The sequence below is a fragment of the Pogona vitticeps genome, chromosome 2 (genome assembly GCF_051106095.1).
Source record: "Pogona vitticeps strain Pit_001003342236 chromosome 2, PviZW2.1, whole genome shotgun sequence".
Lineage (NCBI taxonomy): Eukaryota > Metazoa > Chordata > Lepidosauria > Squamata > Agamidae > Pogona > Pogona vitticeps.
This window is the reverse complement of record NC_135784.1, coordinates 22,389,946-22,397,778: the sequence shown is the minus strand read 5'-3', so window position 1 is coordinate 22,397,778 and position 7,833 is coordinate 22,389,946. Positions and strand designations below refer to the sequence as shown.

The window sequence follows — 7,833 nt, the reverse complement described above, 5'->3', positions numbered from 1 at the left end:
CCACATTGGAAATGAATCAGATTTTTGTTTGAAAAATAAAACCAGCATCTGCAGGTATGTAAATGTGGTCCAGGAGCACTGAGTGCTTCAGAGTCTCTTGCTTGGAATTGTTTATTGAATCAGTTCAGGAAAAGAAACCCACATTATTTGTCTATAAGTGTCTTTTATCAGTTAATAAGTACAATAAACTAGATCTGAGGGATGAATTAAACAGGGAAATGGGTCACTTTATCTTACCTAACCATAGATGGCTGCATTTCAGTAGTGTATCTGATGGATATACGGATCTCAGGCGATGAGCTATCAGCAAAAAAAAATCATGTTTAGGATGTACTGGAGACTACAATGGATTCGCCTAGAATGGTCGCAATGACCAGATAGGTGGGGTATGTATAAATAAATAAATAAATAAATAAATAAATAAATAAATAAATAAATAAATAAATAAATAAATAAATAAATAAATAAATAAATAAATAAATAAGGAAAGATCTGAGGAGGAAAGGTCTGCAATTCCCATGATGTGTATCTCAGATATATGCTATGGTCATGTCCCGTCATGGGTTCAAGGTTTTGATTTTTCTTTTCTTTTCATGTTCCATCAAGCCAATTCTGACTTATGGTGACTTTTTTTCAGGGTTTCCCGTGTAAAGAATATTCACACTTCCCTTCCTCTAGGGGGAGCCCTGGCACTGGGCAGCTTGCCGAAGGCCACCCAGGCTGGCTTTTCTCCCTGGAGGCACAGGAGGGGAATCGAACTCCCAGTCTCTAGCTCCACAGCCAGAGACCTAAGCTACCAAACTATCCATCCAGCTAGGTTCATTTTGGGGGGAAGTTATTGCTTTTATATGTCATTATGTGACCTCAGGCTTAAGGTGACCCTTTGACTGAATGATCTCCATGCATTAATACAAGTATTAATATGGCATTGGACCACTCTGATCTTTGTTGTTTATGTCGTCGTCTAGTTGTTTAGTCGTGCCCGACTCTTCGTGACCCCATGGACCAGAGCACGCCAGGCCCTCCTGTCTTCCACTGCCTCCCGGAGTTGGGTCAAATTCATTCTGGTAGCTTTGATGACACTGTCCAACCATCTCATCCTCTATCGCCCCCTTGTCCTCTTGCCTTCACACTTTCCCAACATCAGGGTCTTTTCCAGGGAGTCTTCTCTTCTCATGAGATGGCCAAAGTACTGGAGCCTCAGCTTCAGGATCTGTCCTTCCAGTGAGCACTCAGAGTTGATTTCCTTTAGAATGGATAGGTTTGATCTCCTTTTGGAGTCCAGGGGACTCTCAAGAGCCTCCTCCAACACCACAATTCAAAGGCATCGATTCTTTGGCGGTCTGCTTTCTTTATGGTCCAGCTCTCCCTTCCATACATCACAACAGAAAAAAACATAGCTTTGACTATGCGGACTTTTGTTGGCAAGGTGATGTCTCTGCTTTTTAGGATGCTGTCAAGGTTTGTCATCGCTTTCCTCCCAAGAAGCAGGCGTCTTTTAATTTCGTGGCTGCTGTCTCCATCTGCAGTGATCATGGAGCCCAAGAAAGTGAAATCTGTCACTGCCTCCATATCTTCCCCTTCTGTTTATGTACTACTACTAAATTATCTGCCTGCTTCCTGGAGATTAACCACCGGTCAACCTCTCCATGCCCTTACTGTTGCCAACAGACTGGAAAGATAAACATCTGCCCTGTGTAATTCAATGGATAGAAGACATTAGAACACTAGCAATAGCTCAGTGGCTTAGGTCTCTAGCTGCAAAATCAAAGGTTGGGAGTTCAATTCCTCACTGTGCTTCCCTGACAGGGGCTGGACATGATGATCCATAGGGTCCCTTCCAGCTCTGTAGTTCTAAGATAACAACAACAACAACAACAACAACAACAACAACAACAACAACAACAACAACAACAACAACAACAACAACAACAACAACAACAACAACAACAACAAACACATGTCATGAATACAGCCACTACAAATGAGTATATGTTTACCTGTTTGGAAGACTTTCATAGAATGATGTGTATAGAGTTTTCCCTTCCCCCCGCTTTGGTAAATATTATTTTTCTAGATCTATTGTATTTCCTTCTCAGCTGTTGTGTCTCTTTGTTCTTAAGTTTTAACTAATACAATTTTGGGAAGAAAAAAAACCAGATGGTATTTATTGGCTGAAATCTGGTAGCAAATCACAACTGGAAGCCAACTATTGAATCAGTGGAACTTATGGAGGAAATGACTCAGCAAATCTCCACTCATTTTGTGGGCCTACCCTAGTTGGAATCTAAAACTGGGTTTTAGCCATAGATTTGCATTTTGGGGGGGGTTGTGGTTACTGCTTTTATCCAGCTAGTGTAATGCTGAAGAACTTTGGTCTTTGGAATTTGGAAAACAAATGGATGTTTTATATGATACACTTAGTGGCCAAGAATCCACTTTCATGAAAATAGATCCAGAGAAGCAAATGTCTTCCCTGAAGTTAAATAAAAACAAACTTAAAGTTGAATGAAAACATACCACTGAGCCACACAGCCCAGACTTTCCTGGTGTGGGTGGCTTCCAGGAGGGCTAGACATGGTGCTGGCAAAGGAAGTAAGTGCCATTGGTGACACTACTCGAGTTGAAATTTAACTACCAGATTTCAGTCAATGGATATCTGACACGGAGTAGCAGATCTATCACCTTATAGGATCGTCTGTTCACTTGCTCTTAGCGTCTCTGTATATATTTGTAAATAAAGTAAAGCTTATCAAGATCCTGTAATTCTCCAGACCTTCCATCTCCTCCCAAGGAAACGAAACTTTAATGGCAAAGAGTCTTTTGGCAACTCTGAGGCTGGCACTCTTTATTTGGTGGATTGCAGCCCACTTCTTTAAATGCATGGAGTGTAACATCAGTAGACAGACATGTATACACATGCAGGGAAGTGAACAAATGGGAATTGCGATAGAAATGCATAGGTACCAGCCTGGTGATGTTTCAGATGAGATTTCTGTTATTAGGTATAATTTGGGGGCATATGTATGGATTTATATCAAATCTGTATGCCCAGCTATAAATGATCATGATACTATGACTTTGTGCATCTAGATGAACTTGGTTGTCCCAGTAACTCATGTTAACACAGACCTCTTCAACAATGGATTGTTACCATAAAACCTAGTGAAGCTATACAACAATCTTCAGACAATTGAGGGTGAAAAACAGAAAAGTATAATGTTAATGTTTCTGCCCGGTTTCGAACCGGGGACCTTTCGCGTGTGAGGTGAACGTGATAGCCACTACACTACAGAAACATCTGCACACTTCCTCCCTCTGACTGAGCCTGCCCATTTCCAAGCCCACTCATGGGAGTCCAACCACACAGGAAGGAACTTAGTTACACCTTGTGAGGTGGTGAGTCCTCCAGTGCTGGAGGCATGGGAAGGAGAAATAGGGAAGAGAGAGAGAGAAAAAATGAGACTGAGCCGCCCCCTCAAATAAAAGCGTCGGAGAAAGAGGGAGAGAGAGAAAAGAAAAGGAAGGATTGGTTGTAGAGGAGAATTATGGGAAGGAATTAAAGGAGAAAGAAGTAAAAATAGAAGTCTGTCTGGTAGAGCAGTGGTTCTTAACGTGGGCAGTAATGCCCCCCAGGGGGCGATTTCATTTTTCAGGGGGGCGGTAGAATGAAAAGGGGCAGTGTGGGGGCGAAAGAACAGAAGGGGGGCAGTAGGGGGGCGCTGGAGCGAGCCAAACCTGTGAAGGCGACTGCAGCTGCAATGCTGGCAGTAGATCCGGTGCTGCTGCTGCCGTCAGATGATCCAGCTCTTTCTACCTGCCACGTCTCGCCTTTCTCCTTTAGGTGGAAGGAAAGGGTCTCTTGGGTCCTCATCCTTGCCCCGTGAAGCACTGCCTCGTACCCGGGTGGGGAGGGAGACTAGGTAGGTAGGTAGGTAGGTAGGTAGGTAGGTAGGTAGGTAGGTAGGTAGGTAGGTAGGTAGGTAGGTAGGTAGGAAGGATATCATCACCTAAGGTTGGGGGGCGATGATAACTTCCTCAATAGCTCAAGGGGGCGTTTCTTTCAAAAAGGTTAAGAACCACTGTGGTAGAGGAAGGAAAGGGAAAGGAGGAGGATGAGCCGCCCAGAGACCTTTTGGTAGTGTGGGCGGCATATAAATTAAATAAATAAATAAATAAATAAATAATAAAAACAAAACCCTACCAGTTTTTGATGAGGTGGGAGGAGGACATAAAAGATCAAGAGAGAAGGAGAGTTTTCAGTGTACCAAGAACGCAACTAGCCATTTCCTCAGCCAGTTGCAATTAGACACCACGTGTTACATATATCAGATAGGATCGTGGCCACTGTTGCTTCTGGTGGAATTCTCTTGTTTCAATTCTTCCTGCCCAGAGTTCTGTCTCCATAGCTCTGTAGCTCCTAGAAACTGGTGCACAGAAAGAGAACCAGTGTTGTTTCCATGGGCTTTATCTGCTTCACTCCAAGTTGAAATCCCCATAGAACTCCTGCTGGAGGGAGACTGTATGTTTAAAAACATATTTTCGTGCCATTTTGTTGCACAGCACAGCAGAATCACTCCAGTATCTGAATAGAGCTCCCCCCCCCAATTTACTTCATTTTAATAAAAAGATCACCCACAACAGATTTTTTTTTATTCTTACACATCAACACAGTTGGGTTTCTATTTATTAAACAGTGTGCTGGGAAAAGTTGAAGGCAGCAGGAAAAGAGGATGACCAATTATGAGATGGACTCACTCTCCAAAAGAAACCACAGTTTGACTTCAGGAGCAAGACAGAGATGGCTTATTCATAAGATCAACCATAGGGACTTGATGACACATAATGATAAATTGCCTTCAAGGAAATCCATTTAGGAGTCTGGCTGCTACAGGCAGTCAAGTTTACAAAAAACCCTGAAAGGTATGTTTCTGCCCGGTTTCGAACCGGGGACCTTTCGTGTGTGAGGCGAACGTGATAACCACTACACTACAGAAACATCTGCCTGCTGGTGGCTTCTAGTGAGGCTGTCCATTTCCACGCCCACTGGTGGCCATCCAGCCACAAAGAAAGCCGCTGATCTACAGGGGTGAGAGAAAAATACCCTATTAATTTTTCTAAGGAAATCCCGGAGAAGGTGTCAAAAAAGAAATGCAAACTCTGGTCGGATCCTGGCCACTGCTATTCCTGTGGGCACCCCTCTTGCACCTTCCTGCCCAGAATACCTGGTCCATATCTCTCTGTGCCTCCTAGGATCTGCTTGATACAGGTGCATTTGCTTGCATGAGCTCATCCTGTATACTTCACAGGTTCAAATCCCCTTAAGCCAAGAACGGCTGGCCTTTGAGAGAGACCTCTGATTATGTTACTGATGAAAAACAGAGTGATCTCGATAGCCAGAGGAAAAATATATTTTCAGATATTAACAGATTTTATTCACTTGATTGGCCACCGTAGATTTTGTTTTATTCTCATGATTCAACAGAACCCCATTTCTATTTAATACTCATGCAGCAAATAGATTTAGTGCCGCCTTTCATCAAAATTTAAGATGCATTCTGGGATCTGGCTATCAAAGGCAGTTGAGCAGAGGGGGGAAAAAAAGCACACCCAAGCATAATAACCGTGATGTTTCTGCCCGGTTTCGAACCGGGGACCTTTCGCGTGTGAGGCGAACGTGATAACCACTACACTACAGAAACATCTGCACGTTCGCTACAGCCGCCTAACCCTGCCCTTTTCCACGCCCATTGACTGGGGTCCAGCTCAGAAGGTGGAAATTGGATTAGCAAAGAGATCAGGAGGGAAGCGATCGGAATCCAGCCCTCCCAGAAGGCGGCTGGAGACCGGGAGCGTGACTCGGAAGAAGGCAAGCGGTGGGTGGCGTTTACACGAGAAGCAACCCCTCCCATCTTTTTAAAACTTGTGCTATCATTTTTCTTTCCCTTTTTTTTTTTGGGGGGGGGAACTACAACTCCCAAAGAGTTCTGGGATTTGTAGTCGAAAGGAGAAGAAGGGGGCGTCTACAGGTTTTGATCTCCTCTTTTGTTTGCAAGAAAGCAAGATGAAGGGGGTCACGATCTGGATCGAGTCCCTTGTACCTAAATAAAGGGAGAATTGTAAGGCTTACATTGGTGGCAAGGCCATCCCCTCCATCCCATAGTCATCTAATGTACAGTACCTGTTCTGGGGGCACAGATAAAAATCCAGAAATTTTGGGTTTTTTTTTTTTTGGAGAGTTTGTTGCAGGAAACTACATTTACACACACACACACACACACACACACACAAGTGTACGTGGCTGGACTTTATGTGGCAGTGAGGAGGAGGAAGGGAAGGATCCATATAGATACTGATGTTGGTGCAGAGGCCCAATAAGGTTGCTAACTTTTCCTTCTGACTCTTACTGTGCAGGCAGAAATCGGATCGGTGTAGCTTTCATGTAACCTGGAGATGTAAGCAATTCTGCCCACCCTATGGAAGGAAAATGCTGGGGGGGGGGGAAGAAAGGGGCGAGGTGGAACTCACCACCAGCCTGATCTGTGGGTGTATTAATTAGGAGATCCCAGGAGTTATGGTAGGAAAAGAAATTTAAATAGAAGCTTTTTAACTTTAGGGAGGATTTGTGTGTGGGGGGGGTGTCGGAAAGACTAAAAACAGGAGCAAAAAGCCAGACAAGGGCTCCGTTTGTCACCTAACAAGTCCTTGGGAAGAAAGAGTTAAAGGTATAAAAAGCTCGGCCTGAGATTCCTAGAGTGGGCAGGAATTTAGAAGGGGTTGAAAAGTGGAGCGCCCCCTCCCACACCTTGCCCCTTTCTAGGAAATGGTCTGGCTGACAATGGCACCAGCAGGAGTCATCCCACCCTGAAAGTGGTAGGGTTAGACTAGCTGGAGAAAGGTGATTCCCAGAGGGTTGGAAACCAAATGATTCTGGGAGTGGTGATGCAGGAGAAATAGTAGTGGATGCAAGGAAAATATTCATGTTTATAAGACAAAAAGGCTCAAGCAGGAAGATTGCCAAATTTGGGGGGGGGGGATGAAGAATCCAGTGGGACCCTCAAGGTTAACCTCTAAGGTATAAAGAATGCATTATGAGCTGAGAGACAGAAAGGAGCAGCTATAAAAAGCATGGTTATTACAGGAAGCACAGACACACACACACACACCCCACCACCAGTCAAACCCCACAGAAGCAGAGATGTCTGAGGATCTCCTTAGCACTGTTCCAGGTGATCAAAACATTAACCCCTTACCTCCCATCCCATAATACAGCCTTCCCCACCCTGGTGTCATCCTGAACGATGACACCCACTTTCCCTGCCAAGTTGGGGAAGACTGTTCTTGTGTAATGAAACCAAAGTATAAAAAACACAAACGATGCCTTTATTACAACTGACTTTCTCTCTCTCTCTCTCTCTCTCTCACACACACACACACACACACACACAGAGAGTCAGCAAGCTTCTGAGGTTAGCAGAGTTCTTCGGGCAGAGCGTTAAAGAAAATGGGAAATCACAGAATACACAAATCCATTACAGGTTTACACGTTTTTAAGGGGATAAGAGGATTTCACAGATGATAAAAGGCTACCAGTTGTTGTTTTCATAGTTTTTATGCCACCTTTCTCCTGGTGATGATATCGGAGCAGACTCAAACTAGATTTTAGTAGAACCCTTAGCAAAGAAAACACAGGCCTCAAAGCCAAAGGTTTGGAAGTTCAGTTCCCCACTGGGCCTCCTTGGGAAGGGCTAGACTCCATGATCCATTAGGTTTTTGCCAGCTCTGCAGTTCTAAGATGATGATGATGGTGATGATTGCAAGAAAAAGGACCAG

The 7,833-nt window shown here is 44.1% G+C and overlaps 3 non-coding genes across 3 annotated transcripts; all 3 read right to left on the bottom strand.

Moving 5' to 3' along the window:
- Positions 1–3,226: 3,226 nt before the first annotated feature.
- Positions 3,227–3,299, bottom strand: TRNAV-CAC (transfer RNA valine (anticodon CAC)). The gene has a single exon. It is a non-coding gene; the product is annotated as a tRNA-Val (tRNA).
- A 1,627-nt stretch (positions 3,300–4,926) lies between these two features.
- TRNAV-CAC (transfer RNA valine (anticodon CAC)) lies at positions 4,927–4,999 on the bottom strand. The gene has a single exon. It is a non-coding gene; the product is annotated as a tRNA-Val (tRNA).
- Positions 5,000–5,629: 630 nt separating this feature from the next.
- On the bottom strand, positions 5,630–5,702 carry TRNAV-CAC (transfer RNA valine (anticodon CAC)). Its single transcript has one exon. It is a non-coding gene; the product is annotated as a tRNA-Val (tRNA).
- Between the last annotated feature and the right edge of the window lie 2,131 nt (positions 5,703–7,833).